Below are 17,548 nucleotides of genomic sequence, written 5' to 3'. Positions count from 1 at the left end.
GTCCTACTTTTCTGACTGTATAAAACAGCAATGTAGCATTAATGTAAAGATAATTTATTTTGTAACAGTACAATATGCAGTATTTGCTGTATCTTGCTTTCCACATCCATTACTTGTTCACACAAGTTCACACCTTTTGCAAATAGTTATAGACATTAACTGATTGTACACATCTCTGCATATAGCTGGATCTATAGTGACACACAATTGTACCATTGCCATGTGGCATTCACTGACATACTGTTGATGTACTGTAATGATGCTCACAGGAATGTCCTCTGCTCAGTAATGAGCAGGGTGCATGACATGGGTGCATGACATACACCTGCAGTTGATTATTCAAAAATTTCCAAGATAGTACATGTGTATGTGCTTGAAATGATTAGCTTGCTTACCAATGCATGTTGATGTTACATTATTGCATGTTACTGTGTATGTGTGATTTATAAATGGCCATTTCTGTGGACATCAAAAATCATTCTGCCCATGTGACATACATTTGCCATTTACTTGAATGTATTTTAGGTTGGCTTCTGCAGCACCCTGTGCAGTGTGTCAACGTAACATGCCCTGCTTTTCCCTGATCTGGGCCCAGGCTGTCCACCTCCCTTCCAGATTCATATCTCTATATTATATTTTGCTAACATGTTCACCTTGATTGCAGTTATTAACCATTGGCAGATATTATGTTGTTGACATGGTGAACGTGTGCCAAATGTATGGCCATTTTATGGTTGCAGGGCATCTGCACACAATTCACTGGCTACTGTTAGCAATACATTATTTTTCTCATTATATGTGCTAATCAGTGTATGTTATTGAAATCCATATGCACAACCTAATAATTTTTTTAAAGCTGCAGTGTTATTTTTTGTAAATATTCTTACATGTCATGGTGTATGTGTATTGACTTTTCTTTCATGTATGTTCCATTTAGGCCACTGACAATCATACATATATATGCCTACCCCTGTGTGTTGCTTTTGCCATGGCAGATCACATATATACATTCCATTACACATTTGTCTGGGTTGTGTACATTTACTTATGTATTTAGCAGACATGTTGCTGCTTTGCTGCAGTACTGCTGTTTGGCACTGTGCTTGGTTGAAAGCTTTTTGCATGTCTGGTCGGAGGCTCGATTCTGTTGAAATTATCTAGAATTGTTAGACTTGCATTTGCTCATCTGTGATGTTGCTTGGCTTACAATGCTGACAGACTACCTGGATATATGTTTATTTATCCATTTTTTACTGTGATCCTTATTTATTACCCTACATCACACATCAACCATTAGTCATACACATACACGTATGACTGCCACATAGTTTGCAACATGTCATAATGTGATAGTGCATAGCTAGATATGTTTTTCTGTATTTCACCATGGCTGGTGTGCATCCCCACCTTGTTTGACAACTTTACATTGCATTATGCAGTCTGTGTAACATACCTGTCTTTTCTGTTTTTTTCTAACCTTTGTCATTTGTTGTGATATTTTTATTATGGGTATACCTGCTGTAATGTACTTATCCTCCTCTTTCTCTGTCTTTACCTTTCCTTCTATTCTTTAAAAAAATAGAAATAAAAAATGTGGTCAATTCCCAGTAAAAAGAAAAAAAAATGCCCATACCCCTCTGACTGTCCCTCCATATTGAAACATCCCTCTTGTGTCTACCTCTTCTTCACCTATACCTCATATCTGCTTTTTTATCTCCCTATTTCCTTGGGTATGTGCATTACCTGTGTTGCCCACACAAGCACTGCACCCATTGTTAGCTACTTTTAGCTGTGGTGATGTTGCTGTCATTGCCCTTCACCTTTGTTTATTATTTTACAACTTTTACAGATTCCATCAGAATCCCTTAGATCAGACAAGCATATTTTATCAGTGTATGACTTATGGAGACATCCATAGTTGTCTGTAAGCTTACTGGACAGATTGCTGAAGATATGTATTATGAATGGCATGCAGCTTACAAGCAAGCAAGTATATTTCATTAATAAATGAATTACAGAAATCTATGTAGTTGTCTCTAACATGGCCGGACAGATTTCTGAAGATAAGTATTGCAAATACCATGCAGTGTAAATTAGAATTGTTAGCATTTTTTATAATAACAGAGTTAGCTATATTCAATAGTTGTCCTTAAGCTTACTGGAGAGATTCTGTTACAGATATGTATTTAAGACTGTCAAGTAGCTTGAACTGTGATAATCTTTCGATAACTTTGTTAATGTACATCATGCTTTGACTAGAAATTTTCATCACTTACAGATTATTTGCAGGTATGTTTCATGCATCGTTACTACTGAGATACTGCCTTGTGCGCTGAGTTATTCTTAGTTCACTGTGGCACATTTACATGTTACAATATTATTCGCAACTTTAGCACTGATATTTGCATAATGCACCTGATTCTGCTATCTTTACGTAATCCAGCCCTAAAAGTCTGTATTTATATTTGCTGTGGAAAGTGTGACGATAAACTTTAACCTGTTTTAGTACAAACAATTACTGTGGTTTAAATAATGCATTAACCCCTTTTACTATTTTTAACATATCTGATATATTCATCAACTCTCTGAGTTCTCATTTTGGTAGCTGCCAAGTTTAGGAAGAAATCAATTGGAACACATGGAAGATACTTTTATAAAAAGCAATCAGGTTGTTTATTATGCACTGTGTTTAACCTCTGGTGATATTCACAGTATATTGTGCTGGTACAGATAAAGACATCATCACCACAAACTGCAACCCTAACCGCACCCTAAAAATGGATCACAGCTACAGTACTGAAAAAAGAATATAACCCAAACTGTATGTTCCACTAATAAAAATCATATCTATGTGTTAACCAGGAAGGCCCTCTGCATGCATAGTCCCATTCTATGGGCAAGAGCTGGTTATATGACTTATAAGGTCACACAGTAGGCAAATGAGGGCATTGAGCCCTCTACCGCAAGAACTGCAGTTCCCAGCTTTAATCTCTGCACCAACTGCTCTGCAAAAGTCTGAGGAAGTCTAAATGTGAACAGACAAAAGCACTCACTCTGTGTCTAATAAAGTGCTGGTTAGAAGGAACGATACAGTAGATTTCTAAAGAAATCTGAATGTGAACAGATGAAAGCACTCACTCATTGTGTAATAAAGTGTTGGTTTGAAAGAATGACACCAAATTTCAGATTTTTTTCTTGTTTTTATTTTGTTTTTAAAATCTGATTCCAGGTGTTTGTCCATTCTGTTTTTATTTATACTTCACAGCATATCTCTTAACCTCTTAATGCATAACATCTGGACAAAGCATGACAGAATAGAGGACAAAGTCCCAAAAATAGGGACAGATTTAAAATACTGCTCTTATAAGCTTAGAAAGTTTCTAGAATAACAGGATTTGATTTTGCATACATTTTTCTGATGTGTATGAAGTCTGAAACACAAATCTATGTCATTATTTAGTTACTTCAGTCCTCAGATCATCCCAGTAATTTGCCAGAAAATCATAAATTTTGTGAGAAGCAGACTAAAAATATAAGGCAAAAATCTGGACAGTCTCCAAAAATCTGGACAGTTGAGAGATATGTCTCACAGTATTACAATATGGCTACATATTGGAAAACATTGTCTGTGTTGCAACGAACACCAACTACATGGGAGATGCAGGGAGTGCTCCAAGGCTCTACATTATAAATATGTACTTAGCCTATGAGAATCTTGAGAACACATGCACATGCCATTATTACATAAATGTCAAAATGTATGACTTATGCTGTGTAATGCCAGCATACACTGATCTTTACCTGTTACAGGAGGCCTACCTCAAAAAGACAACAAAGATTTAGCATGAGCCGAAAACAAATATGCTGCTGAATTTAGCCAGTCAACTTCAGATAACACTAATGAATCTACTAACAGTCCAAGTTACAATTTGTGATATAAACATTATAAAACAGAAGCTATAGCCCTTGGATGTAGACTATGATACAACTGGGCTTGCACATATTTACTCATTAGGGATCTGATCCTTACCATCTGTCACTATACAGATCTTATCAGGGTAGGTGAACACAATTTTGGTTGAAGGTAAAAGTTTTAATATGAGTGCAAGGGAGAAGTAAAATGCTAAGTAGAGTGAAAAGCATTTTACGTTGTGCATATCAGCATACCCCACTGCTGTGAAGCAATCTTCGTCCTGCTAGCAACTAGACTACATGTTCCAACTTCCAGTACCATGTGGCCCAGCTATGAGTAGAAACACACACCCCTCTCCCAGTGATGGCTCAGCCTGTCTGTCCCAATCATTCAGCTCTAAAGACACTAATCAAATTCTGTCATTGGGGCAAAATTAGGGGTCAGTCCTCTTATGCCCTGTGCCATTGAGACAAACCTGATATTGGATAATTTTTGCCTCTGTAAATTATACATTTGGCTTTCAAACACATAGACCTTTGAAGAAGTATATATTTTCTATTTTTCATAGATATTTTTCCATTTCTCACAAACATTTTCTCACCTCCAATACCATGTGGCATCAGAATTCTGAGTAAATAAAAAGAGGAGCAATGTATGTGGGCTGACTAGACATGCATGTCCCTATAACTATTTCATCAGTTTTTACTCATATTTGCCTCGTATCTTGCACCAAGTGTCATCTCTATGACTATAGAATTAGAAATAAAAAGTTCCCTGTTGCTGATAACTTTTAGACAAAGATTTAAAAAATTACATACAAACCAAAATATGCTACTGTCACAAGGAACTGGTCATTGATAAATAAAAATGAGGATGTTAGTAAACATGCATGAACATTTTCAAGCATCCTCATCAGACAAAAAAATAGCATGTATCTACTCAAAGCTAAAATAAAGGAGGCAAAAAACTATCCAAGGAAAATGAATGAAATATAATCTAATCCATTAATTCAGTCAATACCAGAAAAGTCCCTCTCTCACTTACTCTAGCACAATGTAAACTAGTCTAACTTTACGCACTGCATATGGACAAAGGTGTCTCTGAAGTGCCTATAGCTGTATGATATGCTGGAGCATGGCCAGACAATGCTGTGCTGGCTTGGCAGTGTATGATCCAAAATTACTACAGGTGGTAAGGTATGATGATGTCAATGTATGTTATAAAACATGTAACTTTATAGTGCATCAGACCATACCTTTTACATAGCTCATGGCTTTGTACCCTGCTATAATATATGCAAAATATATGTGCATTACCTTGGGAGAACACATGTAATGAAATCCTAGAGGTGCCTAACTTCACATAGGTAGTTGTTATATCTGCACAATGCACAGACAATCCATTAAATGCAGCTGCACTGCACTGCCATTTGCTGTTGCTATATAGCACTGTTATATGCTGTGCTAATGTGCGACATGCATCTGTGGACCAAGGATACTTGATTTGATATGTATGTTTGCATCCCACCAGCCTTTATATTACCTACTAAGGTCCTACACATATATATAGCAAATGCCCCAGTGTCCTACAGTGGTTGTGGCCTTGATGTCATGGCAATGAAGTACAATAGGCCATAATGGCTCACAGGCAGCATCTAGTTGGCACTTCCTCCTTACTGGTACTGACAGATATGTATCATATATATATATATATATATATATATATATATATATATATATATATATATATATATATATATATATATATATATATATATATATATATAAAATAGGTGGTGATCGCATATCCATGTTATTTGTTTATTTTTATTTGTTAACTAGGTTGGTAAACTGGTCTACTGACCCTTCACGGTGATAATCCAGGCTCAGAAAGCAGAAAGCATGCAACAAAAACATGAGGAACAATTATAGGTTAGAATGTTAACAATAGGTGACACAAAAACATTAACAATACAACATGTACAGCATTTACACTATTTATGCATCAGAGCAGTTCTACTGTTTTATGAAGGTATTGCACATTTCAGGTATGGGAATAGGAGAAGATGAGGATTAACTAGTGTTCCGAAGGTGTAAATGGATGTTCCATGTTTCAGTATATAGTTTAGGGAATGCTCTTCTCCAATGGTAGTTTTGAAAGATGGTCTGGCTAGCAAAAGATTTTCTTCCTTGTTATATCTTTGGTAGTAGTTTTGTTCAGTTAGTGGCAGAATTCAGTTCAATGGGGTGCAATATCACATGTTTATTATTTTAAATAGTAGAATGTAACTCTGAATAACATAAGGAGCTAATTGACAGCCTTTAGTACAGAAAAGAGATATTTTCTATTTATTTATTTATTTCAGTTACTGACATTTGATTACTGGGAAAGTCTGAATGGGTAGGTGCCTATTTTCAGTGAAGAATCAGTGAGAAGAGCTCCAAAGTATTACAAAAACATTTTTAAGAAGAATAATTTTACACTTTTCAAAAAAGAATGATGTACAGTTACAAATCAACATATCTTTGTTTCAAAAATTTGAAGGTTAAGTGTTTTATAAGTTGTGTGAAAGCATAATAAAGGCACTAGTTACATTTTGGCATAAGAACATTTCTGGCTATCGCAGTCCTAGCAGATGCGAACAGGATGTGACAGATAAAATAGCATTGTTTAAGTTGCAATGATACCTTTGTAGATTTTTTTTTGCAGTGTAAGCCCTAGGTTATTTTGTTCCAGATCACTTCGGATAATGTTATCATTAGTCTTTTAAAGTGCCAGTGGCCACCACAATGATAATTTTCTTTGAGTAGAAAAAAACATAAGGGTGTTTCTTAAGGATATTCATAAGTAAGTTGTTTGACACAGTCCAGTTGAAAAGTTTTATGACGTTAGACTGAAGGTTGGTTGGAAATAGTTATGACTTGTGTGATTTCTGCAGCCTGATATCATCAGAATACAGAATGAGATTAATGGAAAAAAATAACTGATAATCAGGGAGAATACTTGGGGGCATGAGTGAACATAGCTTGAATGAGTGGTTGTTATTGGAATATACTTGAAAAGATCTGCCCTTTACATAGTTTTGCAACCAAAGAAGTTCATTATCACTAAAGTTATGCAGGGACAGCTTGCTAAGTAGAAAAGTATTATTAACTGCGTGAAATGTCCTACCCATATCAATAAATACACTAGATATAATGTCCATCATTAATAATGTTATAGATAATTTTTGTAACTGAAAGTAAGGCAGTTGTATCCTGGAGAGCATTTTGAAATCCATGATGTTGGTCAGAAAGAAGTCCATAGCCATTTATATATGTGAGTAATTGTTTATACAGTAGCTTTTCAAAGATTTTAGTTATGGGGCATGAGTTTGATATGGGGCATTTTGGTAGGGGAATAATGATAGTGTGTGTAAATAATGAGGGGATTAGAACATATGTTAGATACAGTAAAAGATGGGTAAATAGTTTTGATTTTTTTCTGGTACTAGTTTTAAGAGTATATTGTTGAGTTTACTGAATTTAGATCATTTGAAGTTTAATTTGCATTGAAAGATTTGGTTTCACTGACTGCTTTGGAAGAGAAGTGAAAAGTAGCTGCATAATATGCAAGCTGGTAAAGCTGGATTGAGAGTTCATAGGTTCATAGGTTCATACTAGGCTATCTGCCCTAGGGCATTTATAAGCCTAGCCAGAGTGTGTTTGGCTTTCGACTCCCATTTTAAATTAATTTTGCTATGCCCTTTTTTGAGGTTAGTATACTCTGCCTCTGTCTAACAGTGACACAGAAGTGATACCCGGGGTAAACCTACGATCCCCCATCCACTCATCAAGATTCTTCTTGAAGAGAGTCAATGAGGGACTCTGCCTAACCTGGACTGGGATTTTATTCCAGAGTGAAGGGAGCCTCTGGGTTATGAATCTGTCCCTCCAGCATGTCCTATTTATTTCAGTGCTGAGGTTCAAGTCTCTCGAGTGCGTAGCTCGATGGGATTTGGATTTTCTGAGGTGCAGCATGTCCATTAATTCCGGGTTGGACATGGCTTTATACATCAGGCACAGATCGCCTCTGAGCAGGCGGTATGCCACTGAGTAGAGCTGGAGTTTCTTTAACTGGGCAGCATATGGCATCTGTTTGAGCTCTTTGATCCTCTTGGTGAGGTACTTTTGGGGTCTTTCCAGTTGCTGCAGGTGTCTGGTAAGGTACATCCCAAAAGGGGCATTGTACTCAATTATGGGCCTGATGAGGGATGAGGAAAGAGGCACGATGACCTCCCCTGATCTAGATGTGAATCCCTTCATGATTAGGTGGGCTATATAAAATGTTTTTCTAACCACTTTGGCCACGTGGTTGTCAAATGAGAGATTGCTATCAACTTGGGTCCCCAGGTCCCTAATTACTTCTTCCATACTTAATGGATTACCACTTATGTGGTAATTTGTGGGCACTTTGTTTTTGCCAAAGGGGATGAATATACACTTTTTGGTGTTTAGCTTGAGGCCATGGCTCTGGCACCAGTTGTCTGTTTCTATGAGGCCCTTTTGGAGAATGCTTGTGTCGGCTGGAGAGTCGATTATGGTGCCCAGTTTGCAGTCATCTGTGAACTTGGTCAGCCACAGTCCTTCCGTGTTGGCCTGTACCTCTGAGAAATATATACCGAACAAGAGAGGTCCCAGGACTGAGCCTTGTGGGATGCCACTTGTAACTGGTTTGGAGTCTGACATGGCTCCAGCAATTCTAACCGTGTGGCTTCTGTCCTTGAGCCAGTTTGCAACCCATCTAGTGACATAGGGGTTTATATTTAAGCTGGTGAGCTTATCTATAATGCCCAAGTGGGGTATTGTATTGAAGGCTTTTGCGAGGTCCAGGTAGGCTGTGTGGACCACCTTCCCCTCGTCAATGGCCTTGGTGACTGTTTCAAAGAAATCGACCAGGTTTAAGAGGCAGGATCTGCCCTTAACAAAGCCGAACTGGGTAGGATCCAGTGTCTGTAGGTCCTCGATATCTTTATTTATAAGGTCCATGATGATCCTTTCCATAGCTTTGCAGACCAAGCTAGTCAGGCTTATGGGGCGATAGTTTCCAGGATCCGTTGAGGCACCACCTTTCTGGAGAGGGACCATCATTGCTGTATGCCACTCTTTGGGTACATATCCTGTAGTAAGGCTGAGATTAAACAGTAGTTTTATGTTTGGGTTTAGCTCTTCTTGGAGTTCATGTAGGACGCAGCCCGGGACACTGTCTGTTCCCATTGATGCCGTGTTTTTTGCTTTGGAGAGGGCGGATCTTACCTGAGCATCTGAGATGTCAGGGGGGCAGCACTCTGCTGGGATAGATATTTGCCCTTTTGGTGGGGAGTGGGGGGGGAGAAGTTTGCGCTCAACCTGTCAGCTAGGATGTTGTTATCCTCTGTGAGATTCATGTTTGAAGAAGTAGGATATTTCTTTGTAATTTTGTTTAAAGAGGAAAGAAGGAGCCCTCTATAGTTGTCTACAAAAGCTAAAGTGGAGTAAATAGAATTATTGTCAGAATAGGTGTTGTTGAGATGGTTTATAACTTGTTTGACTTACTTCCAGAATATGTTAAGCTTGAAGGAGAAAGTAATTTGCTATTGCCTTAAGTATAGTGCTTTACCATTACTGATTGCAGTCTTGGCAGACTTCTTTCTATAAGAAGGAGCCATGCAACTGTTATTCTGTCTTTTTCTTTCAATAATTCCATGCACTGAACATCTATTTTGTCATTTTTGTAATGTCAGTTGTTAGTCTACATTTAACCAGTGGGAAAACAGAGTCCTGCATTCTTCCTAATAGCTTAACAAAGTAATAGAGTGGATGAGTCAGATTATTTATATAATATGCTCCTGATAATTTCATCTAGGAATGAAATCATTTGTACTTTTTATGCTGAGAGTAAAGCATACCAACTAGTTTTTTGGGCACTTTTACTCTCTTGAAGCTCCAGGTGGAGATGATTAGACAGTGACCACTTAAGCTATGTAGTAGTATGTCAATTTTTAAACTTATATAGGCAATGAAGAGATCAAGGGTCGAGTTGTTTCCAGTCTGTCTATTTAGTCTAGTAGGGTATTTGAGGTGAAGCCCCTGTGGTGTTCTGTTTATTTGACTTGCATAGCATCCTGTAGCATTTACATTGAAGATTCTATGTCTCTTAGCTGTACCACAGCAGCAAAGTGTTTTGTTACAAACATGGTTAAAAAGTGTTGTGTGACAAAATGAAGTACATGTCTGGAAACAGTGCTCAGATAGTGTTACAGGGAATGAATGGAATGCTGCACTTACAAATCCTTTGTAGGCAACATAACATACTACAACATACATATCACACAGACTGTAGAGAACAGGCACAGTTCAAGTGCATAAGTTAATATGTCCCCAGCATTGCACACATATCCTCGCATAGCTTCATCGCTGTAACTATACCGAATCTGTATGAGTATTGCATATTGCAAAGGTATCTTATAATGTGTCATAATGGCTTCTACTTTCTCAGTAGTTCTCGTGGTCTGTGTGACACCTGGGACATACTGCCAGTCCAGCTGTCTGAAATTTTGTAAATAATTGTATGTCACTTGAAAATATTAATATGATTTGTATTGAAATGTGACACTGTCAGCTCAGCTGTCTGGCATTTTCTAAATAATCATGTGTCATTTGTCAATATTAATATGATCCATAGGCTTGTCCTACAAATGTAAGACAACTATATGTTATATGGATATTAAACTACTGGTTCAGAAGTGTGTGTTAAACTGTATGTTATGTACTGAGCTTCAAGAGTGTAACCACAGTATACCCTAATGGAAAAGAACAGAAATGTATATAAACTATATACCTGTGCAAACATATGTTTAAATAGTAGAAGCTGGAACATACAGAGTTCACTTGTAAAGCATCAAGAAAATAAGTTGAAAAGTAAAGTGTTTTATGATGTGCTATAGGAGGTTAGCTAATGCAGTAAGGAGACAAGATGTCTACATCTAAAAGTTTTTCCTCTTGTCTTGAAATGGAAATAATTATTAGGGTTCAAATGTAAAATGTATTTATTGCTCAGTGTATTTATTACTCCGTGACTTCCTAGCAGCTGCACATCTGAGAGAAAGGTATTTTTCCAGAAAAATGTTAAATTTTAAGTTTCTGTTAGCCTTGGATCTGAAGGCAAGTGACAAATAGTGATGTCATCCCAGCTAACCCAGCAGTAATGTGTATTATTAATTTAAGAACTATCTCAGAGAGTGAGTGGGTGCATTTTGTATTTGTCTTTGGACCTGGAAACATCCTCTCATCAGCACTTGCCTTGCTACTAGTAAGTAACCAGGGTACAGTATTCATTCTTAGATATAGATAGGAATGTAGTAAAGATTAGATTAAATGTTTTCTGTATTTATGTGAGACTGTCCTGCAATGTTTTTTTAAATTATCTCCTGTGATTCTGAACTCTGTAGTCACTGTGGTGAGTTATTGTCTTGTTCTTTAATCATTTATTATTAAATATATTTAAGTCTTTTGATTGTGGCTGCTTTGTTTAGATATATTTAAGCTCTTAGAGTACTTGCATATGTATTTGGTGACACTGTACAGGCCACTCCTAAATAGCCTTGGCCTTGGTCACACCTACCATTTAGATAATAGTAACATCACACAGTAGGATTGGTCACCCTTTGGAAAGGGCCTTATGGTAGCGGATAAAGAGCTGGTTGGTGGCAGGGATAACTACCTTTTAGTCTGGGCAGAAGGGGGCATAGCTAGTAAACCTGTGCCAGTCTTTCCCAGGAGTGTGTGTGTGTGTTTGTATATACATCAAATATCAAAGTGTGTGTGTGTGTGTCAACTACTTGGGCAGCGACACGAAGCACTGGTTGGACAGAGAGGGAGCTGGAGATTTTAGCTTGATGGCTCAGCTGAGATCTTAACCCTATAGCTCTGCCAGTGAGGAGTCTTATTGGGGATCTGGAGAGAGAGGGAGAATCCAGCCCCAGACTGGTTGTGAACTCTGTGTGCTCTTAAGTGAAATTGTTTTTTACTGTGTGTGTACTTGTCATCCTCTCAATGTGTATACCCCTCACTGGTGCTAGTGATGAGGATTGAAGCTCCTTGATTACTGGTCCAGTGCAGGGGCGTCATATATTAATTGTTTGGCAGTGGAGGGATAGCCACATCACATATTAATTGGCTGACTGTGGTGAGTTAGCCACATCACATATTAATTGACTTGTAGTGGTGTGGCTATTGAATTTCTGTAGCCTGTGTACAGTGGTCACTAAAGGTGTTTGTACTCTCAATCAGCCATGCAGTGAACATTCAGAGTTCATATCACAATTGTTATATTTTTTTTGTTAGCTTAGTTAGTCAGGGAACTTAGGCAAGCATGTCAGCACATGAGTGTGGCAAGCAGACAAGGAGCCATTTGGCTGAAATGTGCCAGGCTAAAGGACTGGTGCATGCCAACCTGACTAAAGCATTCATGATTGCAGCTTTAGTCACAGCTGCAATGTAGGATAGCAACCAGAAGGAAATTCAGAATGGCCTTGGAACTGTACAACTCTCAGAAGATGGACAGTTCAACCTTTCCACAGAGGACTTAAAATCCATCTGGAGTCAAAGAGACTTGAGCTAGAGGCCAAGCATTTGGAAATAGAAGCAACAGAGAAACTAAGACATCTTGAGGCTGAGGAAAATGAGCAACTGCAATGCCTGGAATCTGAGGAGAAGGAGAGGCAGAGGCAATATAAAAACGAGATGCTGACTTTTTGCCAGAGTCATGGAGGAAATGGGGAAGGGGGTAACTGAACCCCAGAAGTAATAACGGTCAGTAAATTTCTTCCACAATTTACAAAGGGGGGTAATTTTGATAGTTTCATTCATATGTTTGAAAAGGTATGTAAACAGTGTAATGTTGACCAAGGGCTCTGGGTACAGTTCCTGACCCCCTTACTCCATGGGAAAACTGTACTGTTATCTCCAAGTTGTCTGATACTGATTGTTTAAATTATAATGTTACGTCCCTTATTAAAGAAGTGGTTGTTAAGAATTGGAACATCCTTAGAAGTGATGGGGACATTTATAAATTGCTAGGTGATACCCTCACTTTTGTATATAAAATAGGTGGGAATCTTAAGAACAATCTGGAGAATACACAGTCCCAGAGACATATAGGCAACATTCAAGGTACAAAGAAATGTGGCTCTTGTACCCAATGTGCATATATTTTTCAAAGAGCGGAAACACAATTAGAGAACATTAATAGGACAAAAGTTACTTAACAAAAAGGGATTTGTAACACTAAAAGTGTGGTAATGTGTTTGACCTGTCTGGCATTTTATGTTGGAAAAACTGACAGGTCATTAAAAAACAGAATATATGAGCACACTTATTATATAAGGAAATAAAATACCAATAATGCCTTATACAGGCACCTTGTTGGTAGTAAGGAATGCTACACTTTTAAATTTGTTATTTAAGACAAGCTAATGGTTAACCCCAGGGGAGGGAATGTCAAACGTCTTTTAGAAGAAAGAGAAATTATCTGGCAGTTAAAGCTAAATGCCTGTACCCCCCCCCCCCCGGAATAAATGATAGCATCCCCCTAAAACCAAATTTAGAACTTAGAGTATAATTTTTGTTTGACATGTAAATATTTATAGGTATGTATAATATAAATAACATGCATTTTATATTTTTTATTCAAAAAGATATTTTAACATCTTGCATTCATTTGCATTCTTGTATTTTTATATCTATAACATTTTAAACGACATATATAAAAATGTACTTTTATATTATTTCCATTTTTTTATTTTGATGAATTGGTCATCACACAGGTTGCCCTTTTAGAAAAGTATGTTTTTATTAGCCCTTAAAGATTTCATTCAAAACAATTGAATGAATTAATTATTTATTTATTACATCATTTTTATTGTGTAATTTGATTGCGTATTGCTACTTCATGTGGGCACATAAAAGGAATTTATTTTTATTTTATTGTTGAATCCCATGAAGTCCTGTTGAGCAGGAGGAAAGCATTCATTCCTTCATTTTAATAAAGACTTTAGTTTGGCCCTACTGCTTCATTTTACATTGGGAGTCTTTATGGTCTTTGTGCCATACCAGCCTGAACTTTCAGTGGTAGTGTTTTTATTTTAAATTATAATGTTGTAAAGAACTGTTTGCTAGGATATTTCAAGTTAACACCTGAAGCTTATAGGAAAACATTTCATGAACATAGACGCAAGGCAGATGAAAGTGTGTTGTGAATATGTTGCTGAACTAAGCACTTATTTTCATAGGTGGGTGAGTGGATGTCAGGTCACCAATTTTGAAGGGCTGGCACACCTTTTGGTGAGGGAACAAGCCCTTAGCACTTTGCCGAAGGACATAAGAATCTGGTTAGTTGATAGACTATGCAATATTGTAGGTGAGTTGGGGAAGAAGGGAGAGTTATACCTAGCAAGCAAGGCATCGTTGCACAGGAAAGGGACGCCCAGTGCTGCTCATGGGTCTAAGGGAATCCATGGTGTGTAGCCTAGACTGCCCCAACAGAGTCTGTGAGTAGCAGGAGAAGCCACTAATCCAGGCACATGTCCAGGACCAAGGGTTAACTGTTTTAAATGCAACCACTGGGGCCATGTAGCATATAGATATCCATGGAGGCAAGGTGGGGAACAAAAGGTGGGAGAGCCAGTAAGTAGGAATGACAAAATGCCAACAGTCAGTTGTCTCAAGACTATAAGGGTACCAAACTACCACAAGAGTTTATATCCTATCTTAGTGAATGGGAAAGAGGCCATGGCTAAGAGAGACACAGCCTCTGACCTAACCATTGTGAAGCCTGCAATGGTTACAGAGGAGCACTACTTACTTAATCAGTCTATTCCAGTCAGAGCTTCAGAGCTTTAGGAGGAACCCCATTCCAAATATCTTTGGCTAGGGTTCACCTTGATTGGGAGGGTAGAAAAGGAAGCAAGCAAGCAGATGTGTTTGAGGATATCCTCGCAGATGTTCTCTATTTTAAACTTAATCACAGGCTCTCACTGACCTGCAGACAGAATTCCTCCTACTGATATTTTTGTTGAATTCTAGCTCTGCCCTGCCACGTGGAACTGGTGCAGCACACTCTGTTCGCTCTTTGCTATGCTTGGGCTCACTCTGCTCCCCTACCCTGCCCCCATTCCCACACCCACCCATTTCAATTTCATTTATGCCTAACAAAACCACACCCACAACCATTCCACCTCCCAACTATCCACTCCCAACACCTAGACCTCTGACCCAACTCATTAGCTCCACCCACTCCTACCATATTCAGATCAATTTATCTATCTTATACACTCCCTCCTGTATCCAACTGTGCTACACGCTTAACTACCACTAAACATGCACCTCTGCTTCTCAATACTATGGAAAATACTAGTACTGCTCTTCCTCTACCTCTCCTACACCTCCACCACTATAAACTCACACCATGTCAATCACACTCACTCAGCTACACTCCCTCTATGCTACCTCTCCCCAAACAGCCACCCTTTCACTAACATTAACCCACAGCTCTTCAACTACTGTACCACTCTACTACATCCACTCAAACACTTGCACACTCATTACCCAAGGTCACCCACAATAACATACCACAAATTAATTATTAAACTAAGACTCATTCTACTGCACTCTCGCAAACAATTTAAACTCCAAGTCGACATCCATCCCAACCCAGGTCCCAACAACAACTGCTCACTGAGCCAACTTCCTCCCCCTGTCTCCCCTAATATCCCCACACATTCTTCTATCCACTCCCAACTCTACCCCTCCCTAACAAATATCTCAAATTCAGACCTATTATTCACTAACGTCAACCTCCATAGCTTAAGCAGTAAAATTAATGATCTCAGTGCTGCCCTCTCCACCTACCATCCTGATATAGCTGTAGTTACAGAAACCTGGCTGAAGTTATCACTCCTGGTTATAACAACATTAGACGTGACAGACTAAACAAAAAAAGGGGTTGTGTTAGCCATTTTATCCAAGGATACCCTTAAGGTCATCCAGTTAACTTGCACCCCTCCTGACCTGCCAAACTCAGAGATCCTTACTGCCTGCCCAAACAAATCAATAATCATCATAGCCACCTATCTCCCTCCTGGTAATAACCTACCCACCATAGAAAGCCTGTTTGCCTGGGCATCTAGCAACTTTAACCATGAAACTATCATTCTTGGGGAGTTCAACCTGGACTGGCACTCCTCCTCATCCAACACCCCCACCAAACTTCTGAATTTATTTAACTTCACCCAAACCATAATCTGTCCAACCTGCATAAATAAGTGCACCAAGAAACAATAAACCTTAGATTGGATTTTAACAAACAAGTCCAACCTTGGTTACTTAGCAGGGTGCCTCCCTGACTCCCTCAGTGACCATAACCCAACTTTCCTACACAAAAAAACAAGTCCATACCCATAGCAACATAAACTACAAATACATCTATAACAAAAAAAAATCTCTCCTACACTATTCAATCACCTGCTGCAACTTTCTGACTGGGCTCCACTTAAAAACCTCCAACTAGATATGGCAGTACAATATTTTAACAAAATATTCCTTGATATACTTAATAAACTTGCTCCAACCAAAAAGATGAAATCAAAATCCAAACCCCTGCCCTGGCTAATCACACATACCAAGCTATTAATAAAACACAGGGGCAAAGCATGGGCCACCTACCACTCTATCAGAGATAAATCTGCCATCATTAACTATCAGCAGCTTAGAAATCAAACAAAAAAACACATCAGGAAAGACAAACAAGACTACTTCCTATCCGGTCAACAGTATCACCAATCCAATCCCCAAAAATTTTGGCAAAGCATCAACTGTTTCCTCAATCCTGGCCACTCCTCAATACCTGCCACTACCTCCTCAGACAACTCTGATCCAATTTTTACACAATTCAGCTCTCAAATACTATTACCTCTCTGCTAGGCAACCACCCCAGCAAACCTCCTACTCTCCCCTCTACAACTAGTAATCACGCTACCCCCTCATTTTTCCCCCATCCAAACTAACTACATTAAAGCTCTCCTGAGCAAGTTAAAACCCTGTTGTGTCGCTGCTGACCTACTTCCAAATGAATTCCTAAAAATTGCTGCTCCATCTATAGCCTACCCCAAATCAATTCTGATCAATCGATTCATTTCTGAACAGTACGTCCCAACTCTTTGGAAAATATCCCATATAATTCCCCTCCATAAGGATGCAGTCAAGCTATAGAAGAACATCTACCCAACCATCAACTTATTCTAAACCCAAATAAAACTAAAATAATAGTCTTCACAAAAAAGAAATCACCACATTGCCAACCCCTGCTCTCCATCCTCTCCTCCAATGGGACCAAGTTTCTGCCAACTGACCAAACTAAAACTCTACGCATAACAATTGACTCTCATCTAAAATTTGATAAACATATTTCGCTGTCTATCAAAAAAGTGCATACCAATCTAGGAGCACTCTGTAGAGCAAAACCATTTCTTACCAACAACCCCAGACTGGCCACTGCCCAGTCTAACCTGCTCTCAACTCTTCTCTATGGCTCCCACATTTTCACCAGTCTGCGTAAGAA

This window comes from Protopterus annectens, chromosome 5.part0 (genome assembly GCF_019279795.1).
Source record: "Protopterus annectens isolate FY-2018-M chromosome 5.part0, PAN1.0, whole genome shotgun sequence".
In the NCBI taxonomy this organism is placed as follows: Eukaryota; Metazoa; Chordata; order Ceratodontiformes; family Protopteridae; genus Protopterus; species Protopterus annectens.
The sequence above is the reverse complement of the archived record's forward strand: the minus strand, read 5'-3'. Positions refer to the sequence as shown.